The following is a 26,885-nucleotide window of genomic DNA, read 5'->3' as shown; positions in this document are numbered from 1 at the left end:
CTTTTAACCATGAGCCAAATCTTGAGTTTTGGCTCCCTAGAAGCATGAAAATGATGATAAAGATGCTCATTTTATCTCCAAAAGTGATGATCCACCTCTGAGAGTCAAAATTAGTTGAAAGATGAACATTTTCAAAATGGACCATTTTGGTCATCTCAGAGCAATTTCATCAGGTCACGGGTCATCGATCGTTTTGCATGAAAAATTGTACGTTCTCGCATGAACATTAATTTACTCTAAATGTTGTTTATATCTCTTCCCGCAGTGAATAAACACGTTTTAGGCCCTCGAAGTGAGCATTTGGGCCTTTTTAAGTCACTTTTAACCATGAGCCAAATCTTGAGTTTTTGCTCCCTAGAAGCTTGAAAATGACAATAAAGATGCTTATTTTATCTCCAAAAGTGATGATCCACCTGTGAGAGTCAAATTTAGTTGAAAGATGAAAATTTTCAAAACGGACCAATTTGGTCATCTCAGAGCAATTTCATCAGGTCGCGGGTCATCGATCATTTTGCATGAAAAATTGAACGTTCTCGCATGAACATTAATTTACTCTAAATGTTGTTTATTACTCTTTCCACAGTGAATAAACACGTTTTAAGCCCTCGAAGTGAGCATTTGGGTCCTTTTAAGTCACTTTTAACCATGAGCCAAATCTTGAGTTTTGGCTCCCTAGAAGCATGAAAATGATGATAAAGATGCTCATTTTATCTCCAAAAGTGATGATACACCTCTGAGAGTTAATATTAGTTGAAAGATGAACATTTTCAAAACGGGCTATTTTGGTCACCTCAGAGCAATTTCATCAGGTCGCGGGTCCTCGATCGTTTTGCATGAAAAATTGAACGTTCTCGAATGAACATTAATTTACTCTAAATGTTGTTTATATCTCTTCCCGCAGTGAATAAACACGTTTTAAGCCCTCGAAGTGAGCATTTGGGCCTTTTTAAGTCACTTTTAACCATGAGCCAAATCTTGAGTTTTGGCTCCCTAGAAGTATGAAAATGACGACAAAGATGCTCATTTCATCTCCAAAAGTGATGATCCACCTCTGAGAGTCAAAATTAGTTGAAAGATGATACATTTTCAAAACGGACCATTTTGGTCATCTCGGAGCAATTTCATCAGGTCGCGGGTCATCGATAGTTTTGCATGAAAAATTGAACGTTCTCGCATGAACATTAATTTACTCTAAATGTTGTTTATTACTCTTTCCACAGTGAATAAACACGTTTTAAGCCCTCGAAGTGAGCATTTGGGTCCTTTTAAGTCACTTTTAACCATGAGCCAAATCTTGAGTTTTGGCTCCCTAGAAGCATGAAAATGATGATAAAGATGCTCATTTTATCTCCAAAAGTGATGATACACCTCTGAGAGTTAATATTAGTTGAAAGATGAACATTTTCAAAACGGGCTATTTTGGTCATCTCAGAGCAATTTCATCAGGTCGCGGGTCCTCGATCGTTTTGCATGAAAAATTGAACGTTCTCGAATGAACATTAATTTACTCTAAATGTTGTTTATTACTCTTCCCGCAGTGAATAAACACGTTTTAAGCCCTCGAAGTGAGCATTTGGGCCTTTTTAAGTCACTTTTAACCATGAGCCAAATCTTGAGTTTTGGCTCCCTAGAAGTATGAAAATGACGACAAAGATGCTCATTTCATCTCCAAAAGTGATGATCCACCTCTGAGAGTCAAAATTAGTTGAAAGATGATACATTTTCAAAACGGACCATTTTGGTCATCTCGGAGCAATTTCATCAGGTCGCGGGTCATCGATAGTTTTGCATGAAAAATGGAAAGTTCTTGCATGAACATTAATTTACTCTAAATGTTGTTTATATCTCTTCCCGTAGTGAATAAACAGGTTTTAAGCCCTCGAAGTCAGCATTTGGGCCTTTTTAAGTCACTTTTAACCATGAGCCAAATCTTGAGTTTTGGCTCCCTAGAAGCATGAAAATGACGATAAAGATGCTCATTTTATCTCCAAAAGTGATGATACACCTCTGAGAGTCAAAATTAGTTGAAAGATGAACATTTTCAAAACTGACTATTTTGGTCATATCAGAGCAATTTCATCAGGTCGCGGGTCATCGATCGTTTTGCATAAAAAATTGAACGTTCTCGCATGAACATTAATTTACTCTAAATGTTGTTTATATCTCTTCCCGCAGTGAATAAACACGTTTTAAGCCCTCGAAGTGAGCATTTGGGCCTTTTTAAGTCACTTTTAACCATGAGCCAAATCTTGAGTTTTGGCTCCCTAGAAGCATGAAAATGACGACAAAGATGCTCATTTTATCTCCAAAAGTGATGATCCACCTCTGAGAGTCAAAATTAGTTGAAAGATGAAAATTTTCAAAAAGGACTATTTTGGTCATATCAGAGCAATTTCATCAGGTCGCGGGTCATCGATCGTTTTGCATGAAAAATTGAACGTTCTCGCATGAACATTAATTTACTCTAAATGTTGTTTATATCTCTTCCCGCAGTGAATAAACACGTTTTAAGCCCTCGAAGTGAGCATTTGGGCCTTTTTAAGTCACTTTTAACCATGAGCCAAATCTTGAGTTTTGGCTCCTTAGAAGCATGAAAATGACGATAAAGATGCTCATTTTATCTCCAAAAGTGATGATCCACCTCTGAAAGTCAGAATTAGTTGAAAGATGGAAGGTTTTAAAAAGGACCATTTTGGTCATCTCAGAGCAATTTCATCAGGTCGCGGGTCATCGATCGTTTTGCATGAAAAATTGAATGTTCTTGCATGAACATTAATTTACTCTAAATGTTGTTTATATCTCTTCCCGCAGTGAATAAACACGTTTTAAGCCCTCGAAGTGAGCATTTGGGTCCTTTTAAGCCACTTTTTACCATGAGCCAAATCTTGAGTTTTGGCTCCTTAGAAGCATGAAAATGACGATAAAGATGCTCATTTTATCTCCAAAAGTGATGATCCACCTCTGAGAGTCAAAATTAGTTGAAAGATGAAAATTTTCTAAACAGACCATTTTGGTCATCTCGGAGCAATTTCATCAGGTCGCGGGTCATCGATCGTTTTGCATGAAAAATTGAAAGTTCTTGCATGAACATTAATTTACTCTAAATGTTGTTTATATCTCTTCCCGCAGTGAATAAACACGTTTTCAGCCCTCGAAGTGAGCATTTGGGCCTTTTTAAGTCACTTTTAACCCTGAGCCAAATCTTGAGTTTTGGCTCCCTAGAAGCATGAAAATGACGATAAAGATGCTCATTTTATCTCCAAAAGTGATGATCCACCTCTGAGAGTCAAAATTAGTTGAAAGATGAAAATGTTCAAAACGGACCATTTTGGTCATCTCGGAGCAATTTCATCAGGTAGCGGGTCATCGATCGTTTTGCATGAAAAATTGAACGATCTTGCATAAACATTAATTTACTCTAAATGTTGTTTATATCTCTTCCCGCAGTGAATAAACACGTTTTAAGCTCTCGAAGTGAGCATTTGGGTCCTTTTAAGTCACTTTTAACCATGAGCCAAATCTTGAATTTTGGCTCCCTAGAAGCATGAAAATTACTTTAAAGATGCTCATTTTATCTCCAAAAGTGATAATCCACCTCTGAAAGTCAAAATTAGTTGAAAGATGGAAATTTTCAAAATGGACCATTTTGGTCATCTCAGAGCAATTTCATCAGGTCGCGGGTCATCGATCGTTTTGCATGAAAAATTGAACGTTCTCGAATGAACATTAATTTACTCTAAATGTTGTTCATATCTCTTCCCGCAGTGAATAAACACGTTTTAAGCCCTCGAAGTGAGCATTTGGGCCTTTTTAAGTCACTTTTAACCATGAGCCAAATCTTGAGTTTTGGCTCCCTAGAAGCATGAAAATGACGATAAAGATGCTCATTTTATCTCCAAAAGTGATGATCCACCTTTGAGAGTCAAAATTAGTTGAAAGATGAAAATTTTCAAAACGGACCATTTTGGTCATCTCGGAGCAATTTCATCAGGTCGCGGGTCATCGATCGTTTTGCATGAAAAATTGAACGTTCTTGCATAAACATTAATTTACTCTAAATGTTGTTTATATGTCTTCCCGCAGTGAATAAACACGTTTTAAGCCCTCGAAGTGAGCATTTGGGTCCTTTTAATTCACTTTTATCCATAAGCCAAATCTTGAGTTTTGGCTCCTTAGAAGCATGAAAATGACGATAAAGATGCTCATTTTACCTCCAAAAGTGATGATCCACCTCTGAAAGTCAGAATTAGTTGAAAGATGGAAGGTTTTAAAACGGACCATTTTGGTCATCTCAGAGCAATTTCATCAGGTCGCGGGTCATCGATCGTTTTGCATGAAAAATTGAACGTTCTCGCATGAACAATAATTTACTCTAAATGTTGTTTATATCTCTTCCCGCAGTGAATAAACACATTTTAAGCCCTCAAAGTGAGCATTTGGGTCCTTTTAAGTCACTTTTACCCATGAGCCAAATCTTGAGTTTTGGCTCCCTAGAAGCATGAAAATGACTATAAAGATGCTCATTTTAGCTCCAAAAGTGATGATCCACCTCTGAGAGTAAAAATTAGTTGAAAGATGAACATTTTCAAAACGGACCATTTTAGTCATCTCAGAGCAATTTCATCAGGTCGCGGGTCAACGATCGTTTTGCATGAAAAATTGAACGTTCTCGCATGAACATTGTTTTACTCTAAATGTTGTTTATTACTCTTTCCGCAGTGAATAAACAAGTTTTAAGCCCTCGAAGTGAGCATTTGGGTCCTTTTAAGTCACTTTTAACCATGAGCCAAATCTTGAGTTTTGGCTCCCTAGAAGCATGAAAATGACGATAAAGATGCTCATTTTATCTCCAAAAGTGATGATACACCTCTGAGAGTCAAAATTAGTTGAAAGATGAACATTTTCAAAACTGACTATTTTGGTCATATCAGAGCAATTTCATCAGGTCGCGGGTCATCGATCGTTTTGCATGAAAAATTGAACGTTCTCGCATGAACATTAATTTACTCTAAATGTTGTTTATATCTCTTCCCGCAGTGAATAAACACGTTTTAAGCCCTCGAAGTGAGCATTTGGGCCTTTTTAAGTCACTTTTAACCATGAGCCAAATCTTGAGTTTTGGCTCCCTAGAAGCATGAAAATGACGACAAAGATGCTCATTTTATCTCCAAAAGTGATGATCCACCTCTGAGAGTCAAAATTAGTTGAAAGATGAAAATTTTCAAAAAGGACTATTTTGGTCATATCAGAGCAATTTCATCAGGTCGCGGGTCATCGATCGTTTTGCATGAAAAATTGAACGTTCTTGCATGAACATTAATTTACTCTAAATGTTGTTTATATCTCTTCCCGCAGTGAATAAACACGTTTTAAGCCCTCGAAGTGAGCATTTGGGTCCTTTTAAGCCACTTTTTACCATGAGCCAAATCTTGAGTTTTGGCTCCTTAGAAGCATGAAAATGACGATAAACATGCTCATTTTATCTCCAAAAGTGATGATCCACCTCTGAGAGTCAAAATTAGTTGAAAGATGAAAATTTTCAAAACAGACCATTTTGGTCATCTCGAAGCAATTTCATCAGGTCGCGGGTCATCGATCGTTTTGCATGAAAAATTGAAAGTTCTTGCATGAACATTAATTTACTCTAAATGTTGTTTATATCTCTTCCCGCAGTGAATAAACACGTTTTCAGCCATCGAAGTGAGCATTTGGGCCTTTTTAAGTCACTTTTAACCCTGAGCCAAATCTTGAGTTTTGGCTCCCTAGAAGCATGAAAATGACGATAAAGATGCTCATTTTATCTCCAAAAGTGATGATCCACCTCTGAGAGTCAAAATTAGTTGAAAGATGAAAATGTTCAAAACGGACCATTTTGGTCATCTCGGAGCAATTTCATCAGGTCGCGGGTCATCGATCGTTTTGCATGAAAAATTGAACGTTCTTGCATAAACATTAATTTACTCTAAATGTTGTTTATATCTCTTCCCGCAGTGAATAAACACGTTTTAAGCTCTCGAAGTGAGCATTTGGGTCCTTTTAAGTCACTTTTAACCATGAGCCAAATCTTGAATTTTGGCTCCCTAGAAGCATGAAAATTACTTTAAAGATGCTCATTTTATCTCCAAAAGTGATGATCCACCTCTGAAAGTCAAAATTAGTTGAAAGATGGAAATTTTCAAAATGGACCATTTTGGTCATCTCAGAGCAATTTCATCAGGTCGCGGGTCATCGATCGTTTTGCATGAAAAATTGAACGTTCTCGCATGAACAATAAATTCACTCTAAATGTTGTTTATATGTCTTCCAGCAGTGAATAAACACGTTTTAAGCCCTCGAAGTGAGCATTTGGGTCCTTTTAAGTCACTTTTAACCATGAGCCAAATCTTGAGTTTTGGCTCCCTAGAAGTATGAAAATGACGATAAAGATGCTCATTTACCTGTGAGAGTCAAAATTAGTTGAAAGATGAAAATTTTCAAAACGGACTATTTTGGTCATCTCAGAGCAATTTCATCAGGTCGCGGGTCATCGATCGTTTTGCATGAAAAATTGAACGTTCTCGAATGAACATTAATTTACTCTAAATGTTGTTCATATCTCTTCCCGCAGTGAATAGACACGTTTTAAGCCCTCGAAGTGAGCATTTGGGCCTTTTTAAGTCACTTTTAACCATGAGCCAAATCTTGAGTTTTGGCTCCCTAGAAGCATGAAAATGACGACAAAGATGCTCATTTCATCTCCAAAAGTGATGATCCACCTCTGAGAGTCAAAATTAGTTGAAAGATGAAAATTTTCAAAACGGACCATTTTGGTCATCTCGGAGCAATTTCATCAGGTCGCGGGTCATCGATCGTTTTGCATGAAAAATTGAAAGTTCTTGCATGAACATTAATTTACTCTAAATGTTGTTTATATCTCTTCCCGCAGTGAATAAACACGTTTTAAGCCCTCGAAGTGAGTATTGGGCCTTTTTAAGTCACTTTTACCATGAGCCAAATCTTGAGTTTTGGCTCCCTAGAAGCATGAAAATGATGATAAAGATGCTCATTTTATCTCCAAAAGTGATGATACACCTCTGAGAGTGAAAATTAGTTGAAAGATGAACATTTTCAAAACGGACTATTTTGGTCATCTCAGAGCAATTTCATCAGGTCGCGGGTCATCGATCGTTTTGCATGAAAAATTGAACGTTCTCGCATGAACATTAATTTACTCTAAATGTTGTTTATATCTCTTCCCGTAGTGAATAAACACGTTTTAAGCCCTCGAAGTCAGCATTTGGGACTTTTTAAGTCACTTTTAACCATGAGCCAAATCTTGAGTTTTGACTCCCTAGAAGCATGAAAATGACGATAAAGATGCTAATTTTATCTTCAAAAGTGATGATCCACCTTTGAGAGTCAAAATTAGTTGAAAGATGAAAATTTTCAAAACGGACCATTTTGGTCATCTCGGAGCAATTTCATCAGGTCGCGGGTCATCGATCGTTTTGCATGAAAAATTGAACGTTCTTGCATAAACATTAATTTACTCTAAATGTTGTTTATATGTCTTCCCGCAGTGAATAAACACGTTTTAAGCCCTCGAAGTGAGCATTTGGGTCCTTTTAATTCACTTTTATCCATAAGCCAAATCTTGAGTTTTGGCTCCTTAGAAGCATGAAAATGACTATAAAGATGCTCATTTTAGCTCCAAAAATGATGATCCACCTCTGAGAGTCAAAATTAGTTGAAAGATGAACATTTTCAAAATGGACCATTTTGGTCATCTCAGAGCAATTTCATCAGGTCACGGGTCATCGATCGTTTTGCATGAAAAATTGAACGTTCTCGCATGAACATTAATTTACTCTAAATGTTGTTTATATCTCTTCCCGCAGTGAATAAACACGTTTTAAGCCCTCGAAGTCAGCATTTGGGCCTTTTTAAGTCACTTTTAACCATGAGCCAAATCTTGAGTTTTGGCTCCCTAGAAGCATGAAAATGACGACAAAGATGCTCATTTTATCTCCAAAAGTGATGATCCACCTCTGAGAGTCAAAATTAGTTAAAAGATGAAAATTTTCAAAAAGGACTATTTTGGTCATATCAGAGCAATTTCATCAGGTCGCGGGTCATCGATCGTTTTGCATGAAAAATTGAACGTTCTCGCATGAACATTAATTTACTCTAAATGTTGTTTATATCTCTTCCCGCAGTGAATAAACACGTTTTAAGCCCTCGAAGTGAGCATTTGGGCCTTTTTAAGTCACTTTTAACCATGAGCCAAATCTTGAGTTTTGGCTCCTTAGAAGCATGAAAATGACGATAAAGATGCTCATTTTATCTCCAAAAGTGATGATCCACCTCTGAAAGTCAGAATTAGTTGAAAGATGGAAGGTTTTAAAAAGGACCATTTTGGTCATCTCAGAGCAATTTCATCAGGTCGCGGGTCATCGATCGTTTTGCATGAAAAATTGAATGTTCTTGCATGAACATTAATTTACTCTAAATGTTGTTTATATCTCTTCCCGCAGTGAATAAACACGTTTTAAGCCCTCGAAGTGAGCATTTGGGTCCTTTTAAGCCACTTTTTACCATGAGCCAAATCTTGAGTTTTGGCTCCTTAGAAGCATGAAAATGACGATAAAGATGCTCATTTTATCTCCAAAAGTGATGATCCACCTCTGAGAGTCAAAATTAGTTGAAAGATGAAAATTTTCAAAACAGACCATTTTGGTCATCTCGGAGCAATTTCATCAGGTCGCGGGTCATCGATCGTTTTGCATGAAAAATTGAAAGATCTTGCATGAACATTAATTTACTCTAAATGTTGTTTATATCTCTTCCCGCAGTGAATAAACACGTTTTCAGCCCTCGAAGTGAGCATTTGGGCCTTTTTAAGTCACTTTTAACCCTGAGCCAAATCTTGAGTTTTGGCTCCCTAGAAGCATGAAAATGACGATAAAGATGCTCATTTTATCTCCAAAAGTGATGATCCACCTCTGAGAGTCAAAATTAGTTGAAAGATGAAAATGTTCAAAACGGACCATTTTGGTCATCTCGGAGCAATTTCATCAGGTCGCGGGTCATCGATCGTTTTGCATGAAAAATTGAACGTTCTCGCATGAACATTGTTTTACTCTAAATGTTGTTTATTACTCTTTCCGCAGTGAATAAACACGTTTTAAGCCCTCGAAGTGAGCATTTGGGTCCTTTTAAGTCACTTTTAACCATGAGCCAAATCTTGAGTTTTGGCTCCCTAGAAGCATGAAAATGACGATAAAGATGCTCATTTTATCTCCAAAAGTGATGATACACCTCTGAGAGTCAAAATTAGTTGAAAGATGAACATTTTCAAAACTGACTATTTTGGTCATATCAGAGCAATTTCATCAGGTCGCGGGTCATCGATCGTTTTGCATGAAAAATTGAACGTTCTCGCATGAACATTAATTTACTCTAAATGTTGTTTATATCTCTTCCCGCAGTGAATAAACACGTTTTAAGCCCTCAAAGTGAGCATTTGGGCCTTTTTAAGTCACTTTTAACCATGAGCCAAATCTTGAGTTTTGGCTCCCTAGAAGCATGAAAATGACGACAAAGATGCTCATTTTATCTCCAAAAGTGATGATCCACCTCTGAGAGTCAAAATTAGTTGAAAGATGAAAATTTTCAAAAAGGACTATTTTGGTCATATCAGAGCAATTTCATCAGGTCGCGGGTCATCGATCGTTTTGCATGAAAAATTGAAAGTTCTTGCATGAACATTAATTTACTCCAAATGTTGTTTATATCTCTTCCCGCAGTGAATAAACACGTTTTCAGCCCTCGAAGTGAGCATTTGGGCCTTTTTAAGTCACTTTTAACCCTGAGCCAAATCTTGAGTTTTGGCTCCCTAGAAGCATGAAAATGACGATAAAGATGCTCATTTTATCTCCAAAAGTGATGATCCACCTCTGAGAGTCAAAATTAGTTGAAAGATGAAAATGTTCAAAACGGACCATTTTGGTCATCTCGGAGCAATTTCATCAGGTCGCGGGTCATCGATCGTTTTGCATGAAAAATTGAACGTTCTTGCATAAACATTAATTTACTCTAAATGTTGTTTATATCTCTTCCCGCAGTGAATAAACACGTTTTAAGCTCTCGAAGTGAGCATTTGGGTCCTTTTAAGTCACTTTTAACCATGATCCAAATCTTGAATTTTGGCTCCCTAGAAGCATGAAAATTACTTTAAAGATGCTCATTTTATCTCCAAAAGTGATGATCCACCTCTGAAAGACAAAATTAGTTGAAAGATGGAAATTTTCAAAATGGACCATTTTGGTCATCTCAGAGCAATTTCATCAGGTCGCGGGTCATCGATCGTTTTGCATGAAAAATTGAACGTTCTCGCATGAACAATAAATTCACTCTAAATGTTGTTTATATGTCTTCCAGCAGTGAATAAACACGTTTTAAGCCCTCGAAGTGAGCATTTGGGTCCTTTTAAGTCACTTTTAACCATGAGCCAAATCTTGAGTTTTGGCTCCATAGAAGTATGAAAATGACGATAAAGATGCTCATTTACCTGTGAGAGTCAAAATTAGTTGAAAGATGAAAATTTTCAAAACGGACTATTTTGGTCATCTCAGAGCAATTTCATCAGGTCGCGGGTCATCGATCGTTTTGCATGAAAAATTGAATGTTCTCGAATGAACATTAATTTACTCTAAATGTTGTTCATATCTCTTCCCGCAGTGAATAGACACGTTTTAAGCCCTCGAAGTGAGCATTTGGGCCTTTTTAAGTCACTTTTAACCATGAGCCAAATCTTGAGTTTTGGCTCCCTAGAAGCATGAAAATGACGACAAAGATGCTCATTTCATCTCCAAAAGTGATGATCCACCTCTGAGAGTCAAAATTAGTTGAAAGATGAAAATTTTCAAAACGGACCCTTTTGGTCATCTCGGAGCAATTTCATCAGGTCGCGGGTCATCGATCGTTTTGCATGAAAAATTGAAAGTTCTTGCATGAACATTAATTTACTCTAAATGTTGTTTATATCTCTTCCCGCAGTGAATAAACACGTTTTAAGCCCTCGAAGTGAGCATTTGGGCCTTTTTAAGTCACTTTTACCATGAGCCAAATCTTGAGTTTTGGCTCCCTAGAAGCATGAAAATGACTATAAAGATGCTCATTTTATCTCCAAAAGTGATGATACACCTCTGAGAGTGAAAATTAGTTGAAAGATGAACATTTTCAAAACGGACTATTTTGGTCATCTCAGAGCAATTTCATCAGGTCGCGGGTCATCGATCGTTTTGCATGAAAAATTGAACGTTCTCGCATGAACATTAATTTACTCTAAATGTTGTTTATATCTCTTCCCGTAGTGAATAAACACGTTTTAAGCCCTCGAAGTCAGCATTTGGGACTTTTTAAGTCACTTTTAACCATGAGCCAAATCTTGAGTTTTGACTCCCTAGAAGCATGAAAATGACGATAAAGATGCTAATTTTATCTTCAAAAGTGATGATCCACCTTTGAGAGTCAAAATTAGTTGAAAGATGAAAATTTTCAAAACGGACCATTTTGGTCATCTCGGAGCAATTTCATCAGGTCGCGGGTCATCGATCGTTTTGCATGAAAAATTGAACGTTCTTGCATAAACATTAATTTACTCTAAATGTTGTTTATATGTCTTCCCGCAGTGAATAAACACGTTTTAAGCCCTCGAAGTGAGCATTTGGGTCCTTTTAATTCACTTTTATCCATAAGCCAAATCTTGAGTTTTGGCTCCTTAGAAGCATGAAAATGACTATAAAGATGCTCATTTTAGCTCCAAAAATGATGATCCACCTCTGAGAGTAAAAATTAGTTGAAAGATGAACATTTTCAAAACGGACCATTTTGGTCATCTCAGAGCAATTTCATCAGGTCGCGGGTCAACGATCGTTTTGCATGAAAATTTGAACGTTCTCGCATGAACATTGTTTTACTCTAAATGTTGTTTATTACTCTTTCCGCAGTGAATAAACACGTTTTAAGCCCTCGAAGTGAGCATTTGGGTCCTTGTAAGTCACTTTTAACCATGAGCCAAATCTTGAGTTTTGGCTCCCTAGAAGCATGAAAATGATGATAAAGATGCTCATTTTATCTCCAAAAGTGATGATCCACCTCTGAGAGTCAAAATTAGTTGAAAGATGAACATTTTCAAAATGGACCATTTTGGTCATCTCAGAGCAATTTCATCAGGTCACGGGTCATCGATCGTTTTGCATGAAAAATTGAACGTTCTCGCATGAACATTAATTTACTCTAAATGTTGTTTATATCTCTTCCCGCAGTGAATAAACACGTTTTAGGCCCTCGAAGTGAGCATTTGGGCCTTTTTAAGTCACTTTTAACCATGAGCCAAATCTTGAGTTTTTGCTCCCTAGAAGCTTGAAAATGACAATAAAGATGCTTATTTTATCTCCAAAAGTGATGATCCACCTGTGAGAGTCAAATTTAGTTGAAAGATGAAAATTTTCAAAACGGACCAATTTGGTCATCTCAGAGCAATTTCATCAGGTCGCGGGTCATCGATCATTTTGCATGAAAAATTGAACGTTCTCGCATGAACATTAATTTACTCTAAATGTTGTTTATTACTCTTTCCACAGTGAATAAACACGTTTTAAGCCCTCGAAGTGAGCATTTGGGTCCTTTTAAGTTACTTTTAACCATGAGCCAAATCTTGAGTTTTGGCTCCCTAGAAGCATGAAAATGATGATAAAGATGCTCATTTTATCTCCAAAAGTGATGATACACCTCTGAGAGTTAATATTAGTTGAAAGATGAACATTTTCAAAACGGGCTATTTTGGTCATCTCAGAGCAATTTCATCAGGTCGCGGGTCCTCGATCGTTTTGCATGAAAAATTGAACGTTCTCGAATGAACATTAATTTACTCTAAATGTTGTTTATATCTCTTCCCGCAGTGAATAAACAGGTTTTAAGCCCTCGAAGTCAGCATTTGGGCCTTTTTAAGTCACTTTTAACCATGAGCCAAATCTTGAGTTTTGACACCCTAGAAGCATGAAAATAACAATAAAGATGCTAATTTTATCTTCAAAAGTGATGATCCACCTCTGAAAGTCAGAATTAGTTGAAAGATGGAAGGTTTTAAAACGGACCATTTTGGTCATCTCAGAGCAATTTCATCAGGTCGCGGGTCATCGATCGTTTTGCATGAACAATTGAACGTTCTCGCATGAACAATAATTTACTCTAAATGTTGTTTATATCTCTTCCCGCAGTGAATAAACACATTTTAAGCCCTCAAAGTGAGCATTTGGGTCCTTTTAAGTCACTTTTACCCATGAGCCAAATCTTGAGTTTTGGCTCCCTAGAAGCATGAAAATGACTATAAAGATGCTCATTTTAGCTCCAAAAATGATGATCCACCTCTGAGAGTAAAAATTAGTTGAAAGATGAACATTTTCAAAACGGACCATTTTGGTCATCTCAGAGCAATTTCATCAGGTCGCGGGTCAACGATCGTTTTGCATGAAAATTTGAACGTTCTCGCATGAACATTGTTTTACTCTAAATGTTGTTTATTACTCTTTCCGCAGTGAATAAACACGTTTTAAGCCCTCGAAGTGAGCATTTGGGTCCTTTTAAGTCACTTTTAACCATGAGCCAAATCTTGAGTTTTGGCTCCCTAGAAGCATGAAAATGATGATAAAGATGCTCATTTTATCTCCAAAAGTGATGATGCACCTCTGAGAGTCAAAATTAGTTGAAAGATGAACATTTTCAAAATGGACCATTTTGGTCATCTCAGAGCAATTTCATCAGGTCACGGGTCATCGATCGTTTTGCATGAAAAATTGAACGTTCTCGCATGAACATTAATTTACTCTAAATGTTGTTTATATCTCTTCCCGCAGTGAATAAACACGTTTTAGGCCCTCGAAGTGAGCATTTGGGCCTTTTTAAGTCACTTTTAACCATGAGCCAAATCTTGAGTTTTTGCTCCCTAGAAGCTTGAAAATGACAATAAAGATGCTTATTTTATCTCCAAAAGTGATGATCCACCTGTGAGAGTCAAATTTAGTTGAAAGATGAAAATTTTAAAAACGGACCATTTTGGTCATCTCGGAGCAATTTCATCAGGTCGCGGGTCATCGATCGTTTTGCATGAAAAATTGAACGTTCTTGCATGAACATTAATTTACTCTAAATGTTGTTTATATCTCTTCCCGCAGTGAATAAACATGTTTTCAGCCCTCGAAGTGAGCATTTGGGTCCTTTTAATTCACTTTTAACCATGAGCCAAATCTTGAGTTTTGGCTCCTTAGAAGCATGAAAATGACGATAAAGATGGCCATTTTATCTCCAAAAGTGATGATCCACCTCTGAAAGTCAGAATTAGTTGAAAGATGGAAGGTTTTAAAACGGACCATTTTGGTCATCTCAGAGCAATTTCATCAGGTCGCGGGTCATCGATCGTTTTGCATGAAAAATTGAACGTTCTCGCATGAACAATAATTTACTCTAAATGTTGTTTATATCTCTTTCCGCAGTGAATAAACACGTTTAAGCCCTCGAAGTGAGCATTTGGGCCTTTTTAAGTCACTTTTAACCATGAGCCAAATCTTGAGTTTTTGCTCCCTAGAAGCTTGAAAATGACAATAAAGATGCTTATTTTATCTCCAAAAGTGATGATCCACCTGTGAGAGTCAAATTTAGTTGAAAGATGAAAATTTTCAAAACGGACCAATTTGGTCATCTCAGAGCAATTTCATCAGGTCGCGGGTCATCGATCATTTTGCATGAAAAATTGAACGTTCTCGAATGAACATTAATTTACTCTAAATGGTGTTTATATCTCTTCCCGCAGTGAATAAACACGTTTTAAGCCCTCGAAGTGAGCATTTGGGCCTTTTTAAGTCACTTTTAACCATGAGCCAAATCTTGAGTTTTGGCTCCCTAGAAGTATGAAAATGACGACAAAGATGCTCATTTCATCTCCAAAAGTGATGATCCACCTCTGAGAGTCAAAATTAGTTGAAAGATGATACATTTTCAAAACGGACCATTTTGGTCATCTCGGAGCAATTTCATCAGGTCACGGGTCATCGATAGTTTTGCATGAAAAATTGAAAGTTCTTGCATGAACATTAATTTACTCTAAATGTTGTTTATATCTCTTCCCGTAGTGAATAAACAGGTTTTAAGCCCTCGAAGTCAGCATTTGGGCCTTTTTAAGTCACTTTTAACCATGAGCCAAATCTTGAGTTTTGACACCCTAGAAGCATGAAAATGACGATAAAGATGCTAATTTTATCTTCAAAAGTGATGATCCACCTCTGAGAGTCAAAATTAGTTGAAAGATGAACATTTTCAAAACTGACCATTTTGGTAATCTCGGAGCAATTTCATCAGGTCGCGTGTCATCGATCGTTTTGCATGAAAAATTGAAAGTTCTTGCATGAACATTAATTTACTCTAAATGTTGTTTATATCTCTTCCCGCAGTGAATAAACACGTTTTAAGCCCTCAAAGTGAGCATTTGGGTCCTTTTAAGTCACTTTTACCCATGAGCCAAATCTTGAGTTTTGGCTCCCAAGAAGCATGAACATGACTATAAAGATGCTCATTTTAGCTCCAAAAGTGATGATCCACCTCTGAGAGTAAAAATTAGTTGAAAGATGAACATTTTCAAAACGGACCATTTTAGTCATCTCAGAGCAATTTCATCAGGTCACGGGTCATCGATCGTTTTGCATGAAAAATTGAACGTTCTCGCATGAACATTAATTTACTCTAAATGTTGTTTATATCTCTTCCCGCAGTGAATAAACACGTTTTAGGCCCTCGAAGTGAGCATTTGGGCCTTTTTAAGTCACTTTTAACCATGAGCCAAATCTTGAGTTTTTGCTCCCTAGAAGCTTGAAAATGACAATAAAGATGCTTATTTTATCTCCAAAAGTGATGATCCACCTGTGAGAGTCAAATTTAGTTGAAAGATGAAAATTTTCAAAACGGACCAATTTGGTCATCTCAGAGCAATTTCATCAGGTCGCGGGTCATCGATCATTTTGCATGAAAAATTGAACGTTCTCGCATGAACATTAATTTACTCTAAATGTTGTTTATTACTCTTTCCACAGTGAATAAACACGTTTTAAGCCCTTGAAGTGAGCATTTGGGTCCTTTTAAGTCACTTTTAACCATGAGCCAAATCTTGAGTTTTGGCTCCCTAGAAGCATGAAAATGATGATAAAGATGCTCATTTTATCTCCAAAAGTGATGATACACCTCTGAGAGTTAATATTAGTTGAAAGATGAACATTTTCAAAACGGGCTATTTTGGTCATCTCAGAGCAATTTCATCAGGTCGCGGGTCCTCGATCGTTTTGCATGAAAAATTGAACGTTCTCGAATGAACATTAATTTACTCTAAATGTTGTTTATATCTCTTCCCGCAGTGAATAAACACGTTTTAAGCCCTCGAAGTGAGCATTTGGGCCTTTTTAAGTCACTTTTAACCATGAGCCAAATCTTGAGTTTTGGCTCCTTAGAAGCATGAAAATGACGATAAAGATGCTCATTTTATCTCCAAAAGTGATGATCCACCTCTGAAAGTCAGAATTAGTTGAAAGATGGAAGGTTTTAAAAAGGACCATTTTGGTCATCTCAGAGCAATTTCATCAGGTCGCGGGTCATCGATCGTTTTGCATGAAAAATTGAATGTTCTTGCATGAACATTAATTTACTCTAAATGTTGTTTATATCTCTTCCCGCAGTGAATAAACACGTTTTAAGCCCTCGAAGTGAGCATTTGGGTCCTTTTAAGCCACTTTTTACCATGAGCCAAATCTTGAGTTTTGGCTCCTTAGAAGCATGAAAATGACGATAAAGATGCTCATTTTATCTCCAAAAGTGATGATCCACCTCTGAGAGTCAAAATTAGTTGAAAGATGAAAATTTTCAAAACAGACCATTTTGGTCATCTCGGAGCAATTTCATCAGGTCGCGGGTCATCGATCGTTTTGCATGAAAAATTGAAAGTTCTTGCATGAACATTAATTTACTCTAAATGTTGTTTATATCTCTTCCCGCAGTGAATAAACACGTTTTCAGCCCTCGAAGTGAGCATTTGGGCCTTTTTAAGTCACTTTTAACCCTGAGCCAAATCTTGAGTTTTGGCTCCCTAGAAGCATGAAAATGACGATAAAGATGCTCATTTTATCTCCAAAAGTGATGATCCACCTCTGAGAGTCAAAATTAGTTGAAAGATGAAAATGTTCAAAACGGACCATTTTGGTCATCTCGGAGCAATTTCATCAGGTCGCGGGTCATCGATCGTTTTGCATGAAAAATTGAACGTTCTCGCATGAACATTGTTTTACTCTAAATGTTGTTTATTACTCTTTCCGCAGTGAATAAACACGTTTTAAGCCCTCGAAGTGAGCATTTGGGTCCTTTTAAGTCACTTTTAACCATGAGCCAAATCTTGAGTTTTGGCTCCCTAGAAGCATGAAAATGACGATAAAGATGCTCATTTTATCTCCAAAAGTGATGATACACCTCTGAGAGTCAAAATTAGTTGAAAGATGAACATTTTCAAAACTGACTATTTTGGTCATATCAGAGCAATTTCATCAGGTCGCGGGTCATCGATCGTTTTGCATGAAAAATTGAACGTTCTCGCATGAACATTAATTTACTCTAAATGTTGTTTATATCTCTTCCCGCAGTGAATAAACACGTTTTAAGCCCTCAAAGTGAGCATTTGGGCCTTTTTAAGTCACTTTTAACCATGAGCCAAATCTTGAGTTTTGGCTCCCTAGAAGCATGAAAATGACGACAAAGATGCTCATTTTATCTCCAAAAGTGATGATCCACCTCTGGGAGTCAAAATTAGTTGAAAGATGAAAATTTTCAAAAAGGACTATTTTGGTCATATCAGAGCAATTTCATCAGGTCGCGGGTCATCGATCGTTTTGCATGAAAAATTGAAAGTTCTTGCATGAACATTAATTTACTCCAAATGTTGTTTATATCTCTTCCCGCAGTGAATAAACACGTTTTCAGCCCTCGAAGTGAGCATTTGGGCCTTTTTAAGTCACTTTTAACCCTGAGCCAAATCTTGAGTTTTGGCTCCCTAGAAGCATGAAAATGACGATAAAGATGCTCATTTTATCTCCAAAAGTGATGATCCACCTCTGAGAGTCAAAATTAGTTGAAAGATGAAAATGTTCAAAACGGACCATTTTGGTCATCTCGGAGCAATTTCATCAGGTCGCGGGTCATCGATCGTTTTGCATGAAAAATTGAACGTTCTTGCATAAACATTAATTTACTCTAAATGTTGTTTATATCTCTTCCCGCAGTGAATAAACACGTTTTAAGCTCTCGAAGTGAGCATTTGGGTCCTTTTAAGTCACTTTTAACCATGATCCAAATCTTGAATTTTGGCTCCCTAGAAGCATGAAAATTACTTTAAAGATGCTCATTTTATCTCCAAAAGTGATGATCCACCTCTGAAAGTCAAAATTAGTTGAAAGATGGAAATTTTCAAAATGGACCATTTTGGTCATCTCAGAGCAATTTCATCAGGTCGCGGGTCATCGATCGTTTTGCATGAAAAATTGAACGTTCTCGCATGAACAATAAATTCACTCTAAATGTTGTTTATATGTCTTCCAGCAGTGAATAAACACGTTTTAAGCCCTCGAAGTGAGCATTTGGGTCCTTTTAAGTCACTTTTAACCATGAGCCAAATCTTGAGTTTTGGCTCCATAGAAGTATGAAAATGACGATAAAGATGCTCATTTACCTGTGAGAGTCAAAATTAGTTGAAAGATGAAAATTTTCAAAACGGACTATTTTGGTCATCTCAGAGCAATTTCATCAGGTCGCGGGTCATCGATCGTTTTGCATGAAAAATTGAATGTTCTCGAATGAACATTAATTTACTCTAAATGTTGTTCATATCTCTTCCCGCAGTGAATAGACACGTTTTAAGCCCTCGAAGTGAGCATTTGGGCCTTTTTAAGTCACTTTTAACCATGAGCCAAATCTTGAGTTTTGGCTCCCTAGAAGCATGAAAATGACGACAAAGATGCTCATTTCATCTCCAAAAGTGATGATCCACCTCTGAGAGTCAAAATTAGTTGAAAGATGAAAATTTTCAAAACGGACCCTTTTGGTCATCTCGGAGCAATTTCATCAGGTCGCGGGTCATCGATCGTTTTGCATGAAAAATTGAAAGTTCTTGCATGAACATTAATTTACTCTAAATGTTGTTTATATCTCTTCCCGCAGTGAATAAACACGTTTTAAGCCCTCGAAGTGAGCATTTGGGCCTTTTTAAGTCACTTTTACCATGAGCCAAATCTTGAGTTTTGGCTCCCTAGAAGCATGAAAATGACTATAAAGATGCTCATTTTATCTCCAAAAGTGATGATACACCTCTGAGAGTGAAAATTAGTTGAAAGATGAACATTTTCAAAACGGACTATTTTGGTCATCTCAGAGCAATTTCATCAGGTCGCGGGTCATCGATCGTTTTGCATGAAAAATTGAACGTTCTCGCATGAACATTAATTTACTCTAAATGTTGTTTATATCTCTTCCCGTAGTGAATAAACACGTTTTAAGCCCTCGAAGTCAGCATTTGGGACTTTTTAAGTCACTTTTAACCATGAGCCAAATCTTGAGTTTTGACTCCCTAGAAGCATGAAAATGACGATAAAGATGCTAATTTTATCTTCAAAAGTGATGATCCACCTTTGAGAGTCAAAATTAGTTGAAAGATGAAAATTTTCAAAACGGACCATTTTGGTCATCTCGGAGCAATTTCATCAGGTCGCGGGTCATCGATCGTTTTGCATGAAAAATTGAACGTTCTTGCATAAACATTAATTTACTCTAAATGTTGTTTATATGTCTTCCCGCAGTGAATAAACACGTTTTAAGCCCTCGAAGTGAGCATTTGGGTCCTTTTAATTCACTTTTATCCATAAGCCAAATCTTGAGTTTTGGCTCCTTAGAAGCATGAAAATGACTATAAAGATGCTCATTTTAGCTCCAAAAATGATGATCCACCTCTGAGAGTAAAAATTAGTTGAAAGATGAACATTTTCAAAACGGACCATTTTGGTCATCTCAGAGCAATTTCATCAGGTCGCGGGTCAACGATCGTTTTGCATGAAAATTTGAACGTTCTCGCATGAACATTAATTTACTCTAAATGTTGTTTATATCTCTTCCCGCAGTGAATAAACACGTTTTAGGCCCTCGAAGTGAGCATTTGGGCCTTTTTAAGTCACTTTTAACCATGAGCCAAATCTTGAGTTTTTGCTCCCTAGAAGCTTGAAAATGACAATAAAGATGCTTATTTTATCTCCAAAAGTGATGATCCACCTGTGAGAGTCAAATTTAGTTGAAAGATGAAAATTTTCAAAACGGACCAATTTGGTCATCTCAGAGCAATTTCATCAGGTCGCGGGTCATCGATCATTTTGCATGAAAAATTGAACGTTCTCGCATGAACATTAATTTACTCTAAATGTTGTTTATTACTCTTTCCACAGTGAATAAACACGTTTTAAGCCCTCGAAGTGAGCATTTGGGTCCTTTTAAGTTACTTTTAACCATGAGCCAAATCTTGAGTTTTGGCTCCCTAGAAGCATGAAAATGATGATAAAGATGCTCATTTTATCTCCAAAAGTGATGATACACCTCTGAGAGTTAATATTAGTTAAAAGATGAACATTTTCAAAACGGGCTATTTTGGTCATCTCAGAGCAATTTCATCAGGTCGCGGGTCCTCGATCGTTTTGCATGAAAAATTGAACGTTCTCGAATGAACATTAATTTACTCTAAATGTTGTTTATATCTCTTCCCGCAGTGAATAAACAGGTTTTAAGCCCTCGAAGTCAGCATTTGGGCCTTTTTAAGTCACTTTTAACCATGAGCCAAATCTTGAGTTTTGACACCCTAGAAGCATGAAAATAACAATAAAGATGCTAATTTTATCTTCAAAAGTGATGATCCACCTCTGAAAGTCAGAATTAGTTGAAAGATGGAAGGTTTTAAAACGGACCATTTTGGTCATCTCAGAGCAATTTCATCAGGTCGCGGGTCATCGATCGTTTTGCATGAACAATTGAACGTTCTCGCATGAACAATAATTTACTCTAAATGTTGTTTATATCTCTTCCCGCAGTGAATAAACACATTTTAAGCCCTCAAAGTGAGCATTTGGGTCCTTTTAAGTCACTTTTACCCATGAGCCAAATCTTGAGTTTTGGCTCCCTAGAAGCATGAAAATGACTATAAAGATGCTCATTTTAGCTCCAAAAATGATGATCCACCTCTGAGAGTAAAAATTAGTTGAAAGATGAACATTTTCAAAACGGACCATTTTGGTCATCTCAGAGCAATTTCATCAGGTCGCGGGTCAACGATCGTTTTGCATGAAAATTTGAACGTTCTCGCATGAACATTGTTTTACTCTAAATGTTGTTTATTACTCTTTCCGCAGTGAATAAACACGTTTTAAGCCCTCGAAGTGAGCATTTGGGTCCTTTTAAGTCACTTTTAACCATGAGCCAAATCTTGAGTTTTGGCTCCCTAGAAGCATGAAAATGATGATAAAGATGCTCATTTTATCTCCAAAAGTGATGATGCACCTCTGAGAGTCAAAATTAGTTGAAAGATGAACATTTTCAAAATGGACCATTTTGGTCATCTCAGAGCAATTTCATCAGGTCACGGGTCATCGATCGTTTTGCATGAAAAATTGAACGTTCTCGCATGAACATTAATTTACTCTAAATGTTGTTTATATCTCTTCCCGCAGTGAATAAACACGTTTTAGGCCCTCGTAGTGAGCATTTGGGCCTTTTTAAGTCACTTTTAACCATGAGCCAAATCTTGAGTTTTTGCTCCCTAGAAGCTTGAAAATGACAATAAAGATGCTTATTTTATCTCCAAAAGTGATGATCCACCTGTGAGAGTCAAATTTAGTTGAAAGATGAAAATTTTAAAAACGGACCATTTTGGTCATCTCGGAGCAATTTCATCAGGTCGCGGGTCATCGATCGTTTTGCATGAAAAATTGAACGTTCTTGCATGAACATTAATTTACTCTAAATGTTGTTTATATCTCTTCCCGCAGTGAATAAACATGTTTTCAGCCCTCGAAGTGAGCATTTGGGTCCTTTTAATTCACTTTTAACCATGAGCCAAATCTTGAGTTTTGGCTCCTTAGAAGCATGAAAATGACGATAAAGATGGCCATTTTATCTCCAAAAGTGATGATCCACCTCTGAAAGTCAGAATTAGTTGAAAGATGGAAGGTTTTAAAACGGACCATTTTGGTCATCTCAGAGCAATTTCATCAGGTCGCGGGTCATCGATCGTTTTGCATGAAAAATTGAACGTTCTCGCATGAACAATAATTTACTCTAAATGTTGTTTATATCTCTTTCCGCAGTGAATAAACACGTTTAAGCCCTCGAAGTGAGCATTTGGGCCTTTTTAAGTCACTTTTAACCATGAGCCAAATCTTGAGTTTTTGCTCCCTAGAAGCTTGAAAATGACAATAAAGATGCTTATTTTATCTCCAAAAGTGATGATCCACCTGTGAGAGTCAAATTTAGTTGAAACATGAAAATTTTCAAAACGGACCAATTTGGTCATCTCAGAGCAATTTCATCAGGTCGCGGGTCATCGATCATTTTGCATGAAAAATTGAACGTTCTCGCATGAACATTAATTTACTCTAAATGTTGTTTATTACTCTTTCCACAGTGAATAAACACGTTTTAAGCCCTTGAAGTGAGCATTTGGGTCCTTTTAAGTCACTTTTAACCATGAGCCAAATCTTGAGTTTTGGCTCCCTAGAAGCATGAAAATGATGATAAAGATGCTCATTTTATCTCCAAAAGTGATGATGCACCTCTGAGAGTTAATATTAGTTGAAAGATGAACATTTTCAAAACGGGCTATTTTGGTCATCTCAGAGCAATTTCATCAGGTCGCGGGTCCTCGATCGTTTTGCATGAAAAATTGAACGTTCTCGAATGAACATTAATTTACTCTAAATGTTGTTTATATCTCTTCCCGCAGTGAATAAACACGTTTTAAGCCCTCGAAGTGAGCATTTGGGCCTTTTTAAGTCACTTTTAACCATGAGCCAAATCTTGAGTTTTGGCTCCCTAGAAGTATGAAAATGACGACAAAGATGCTCATTTCATCTCCAAAAGTGATGATCCACCTCTGAGAGTCAAAATTAGTTGAAAGATGATACATTTTCAAAACGGACCATTTTGGTCATCTCGGAGCAATTTCATCAGGTCACGGGTCATCGATAGTTTTGCATGAAAAATTGAAAGTTCTTGCATGAACATTAATTTACTCTAAATGTTGTTTATATCTCTTCCCGTAGTGAATAAACAGGTTTTAAGCCCTCGAAGTCAGCATTTGGGCCTTTTTAAGTCACTTTTAACCATGAGCCAAATCTTGAGTTTTGACACCCTAGAAGCATGAAAATGACGATAAAGATGCTAATTTTATCTTCAAAAGTGATGATCCACCTCTGAGAGTCAAAATTAGTTGAAAGATGAACATTTTCAAAACTGACCATTTTGGTAATCTCGGAGCAATTTCATCAGGTCGCGTGTCATCGATCGTTTTGCATGAAAAATTGAAAGTTCTTGCATGAACATTAATTTACTCTAAATGTTGTTTATATCTCTTCCCGCAGTGAATAAACACGTTTTAAGCCCTCAAAGTGAGCATTTGGGTCCTTTTAAGTCACTTTTACCCATGAGCCAAATCTTGAGTTTTGGCTCCCAAGAAGCATGAACATGACTATAAAGATGCTCATTTTAGCTCCAAAAGTGATGATCCACCTCTGAGAGTAAAAATTAGTTGAAAGATGAACATTTTCAAAACGGACCATTTTAGTCATCTCAGAGCAATTTCATCAGGTCGCGGGTCAACGATCGTTTTGCATGAAAATTTGAACGTTCTCGCATGAACATTGTTTTACTCTAAATGTTGTTTATTACTCTTTCCGCAGTGAATAAACACGTTTTAAGCCCTCGAAGTGAGCATTTGGGTCCTTTTAAGTCACTTTTAACCATGAGCCAAATCTTGAGTTTTGGCTCCCTAGAAGCATGAAAATGATGATAAAGATGCTCATTTTATCTCCAAAAGTGATGATCCACCTCTGAGAGTCAAAATTAGTTGAAAGATGAACATTTTCGAAATGGACCATTTTGGTCATCTCAGAGCAATTTCATCAGGTCACGGGTCATCGATCGTTTTGCATGAAAAATTGAACGTTCTCGCATGAACATTAATTTACTCTAAATGTTGTTTATATCTCTTCCCGCAGTGAATAAACACGTTTTAGGCCCTCGAAGTGAGCATTTGGGCCTTTTTAAGTCACTTTTAACCATGAGCCAAATCTTGAGTTTTTGCTCCCTAGAAGCTTGAAAATGACAATAAAGATGCTTATTTTATCTCCAAAAGTGATGATCCACCTGTGAGAGTCAAATTTAGTTGAAAGATGAAAATTTTCAAAACGGACCAATTTGGTCATCTCAGAGCAATTTCATCAGGTCGCGGGTCATCGATCATTTTGCATGAAAAATTGAACGTTCTCGCATGAACATTAATTTACTCTAAATGTTGTTTATTACTCTTTCCACAGTGAATAAACACGTTTTAAGCCCTTGAAGTGAGCATTTGGGTCCTTTTAAGTCACTTTTAACCATGAGCCAAATCTTGAGTTTTGGCTCCCTAGAAGCATGAAAATGATGATAAAGATGCTCATTTTATCTCCAAAAGTGATGATACACCTCTGAGAGTTAATATTAGTTGAAAGATGAACATTTTCAAAACGGGCTATTTTGGTCATCTCAGAGCAATTTCATCAGGTCGCGGGGTCCTCGATCGTTTTGCATGAAAAATTGAACGTTCTCGAATGAACATTAATTTACTCTAAATGTTGTTTATATCTCTTCCCGCAGTGAATAAACAGGTTTTAAGCCCTCGAAGTCAGCATTTGGGCCTTTTTAAGTCACTTTTAACCATGAGCCAAATCTTGAGTTTTGGCTCCCTAGAAGCATGAAAATGACGACAAAGATGCTCATTTTATCTCCAAAAGTGATGATCCACCTCTGAGAGTCAAAATTAGTTGAAAGATGAAAATTTTCAAAAAGGACTATTTTGGTCATATCAGAGCAATTTCATCAGGTCGCGGGTCATCGATCGTTTTGCATGAAAAATTGAACGTTCTCGCATGAACATTAATTTACTCTAAATGTTGTTTATATCTCTTCCCGCAGTGAATAAACACGTTTTAAGCCCTCGAAGTGAGCATTTGGGCCTTTTTAAGTCACTTTTAACCATGAGCCAAATCTTGAGTTTTGGCTCCTTAGAAGCATGAAAATGACGATAAAGATGCTCATTTTATCTCCAAAAGTGATGATCCACCTCTGAAAGTCAGAATTAGTTGAAAGATGGAAGGTTTTAAAAAGGACCATTTTGGTCATCTCAGAGCAATTTCATCAGGTCGCGGGTCATCGATCGTTTTGAATGAATAATTGAATGTTCTTGCATGAACATTAATTTACTCTAAATGTTGTTTATATCTCTTCCCGCAGTGAATAAACACGTTTTAAGCCCTCGAAGTGAGCATTTGGGTCCTTTTAAGCCACTTTTTACCATGAGCCAAATCTTGAGTTTTGGCTCCTTAGAAGCATGAAAATGACGATAAAGATGCTCATTTTATCTCCAAAAGTGATGATCCACCTCTGAGAGTCAAAATTAGTTGAAAGATGAAAATTTTCAAAACAGACCATTTTGGTCATCTCGGAGCAATTTCATCAGGTCGCGGGTCATCGATCGTTTTGCATGAAAAATTGAACGTTCTTGCATAAACATTAATTTACTCTAAATGTTGTTTATATCTCTTCCCGCAGTGAATAAACACGTTTTAAGCTCTCGAAGTGAGCATTTGGGTCCTTTTAAGTCACTTTTAACCATGAGCCAAATCTTGAATTTTGGCTCCCTAGAAGCATGAAAATTACTTTAAAGATGCTCATTTTATCTCCAAAAGTGATAATCCACCTCTGAAAGTCAAAATTAGTTGAAAGATGGAAATTTTCAAAATGGACCATTTTGGTCATCTCAGAGCAATTTCATCAGGTCGCGGGTCATCGATCGTTTTGCATGAAAAATTGAACATTCTCGAATGAACATTAATTTACTCTAAATGTTGTTCATATCTCTTCCCGCAGTGAATAAACACGTTTTAAGCCCTCGAAGTGAGCATTTGGGCCTTTTTAAGTCACTTTTAACCATGAGCCAAATCTTGAGTTTTGGCTCCCTAGAAGCAAGATTGACGACAAAGATGCTCATTTCATCTCCAAAAGTGATGATCCACCTCTGAGAGTCAAAATTAGTTGAAAGATGAAAATTTTTAAAACGGACCATTTTGGTCATCTCGGAGCAATTTCATCAGGTCGCGGGTCATCGATCGTTTTGCATGAAAAATTGAAAGTTCTTGCATGAACATTAATTTACTCTAAATAATGTTTATATCTCTTCCCGCAGTGAATAAACACGTTTTAAGCCCTCGAAGTGAGCATTTGGGCCTTTTTAAGTCACTTTTACCATGAGCCAAATCTTGAGTTTTGGCTCCCTAGAAGCATGAAAATGACAATAAAGATGCTCATTTTATCTCCAAAAGTGATGATACACCTCTGAGAGTGAAAATTAGTTGAAAGATGAACATTTTCAAAACGGACTATTTTGGTCATCTCAGAGCAATTTCATCAAGTCGCGGGTCATCGATCGTTTTGCATGAAAAATTGAACGTTCTCGCATGAACATTAATTTACTC

This window comes from Lissotriton helveticus, chromosome 2_1, assembly GCF_964261635.1.
Source record: "Lissotriton helveticus chromosome 2_1, aLisHel1.1, whole genome shotgun sequence".
NCBI lineage: Eukaryota > Metazoa > Chordata > Amphibia > Caudata > Salamandridae > Lissotriton > Lissotriton helveticus.
The sequence above is the reverse complement of the archived record's forward strand: the minus strand, read 5'-3'. Positions refer to the sequence as shown.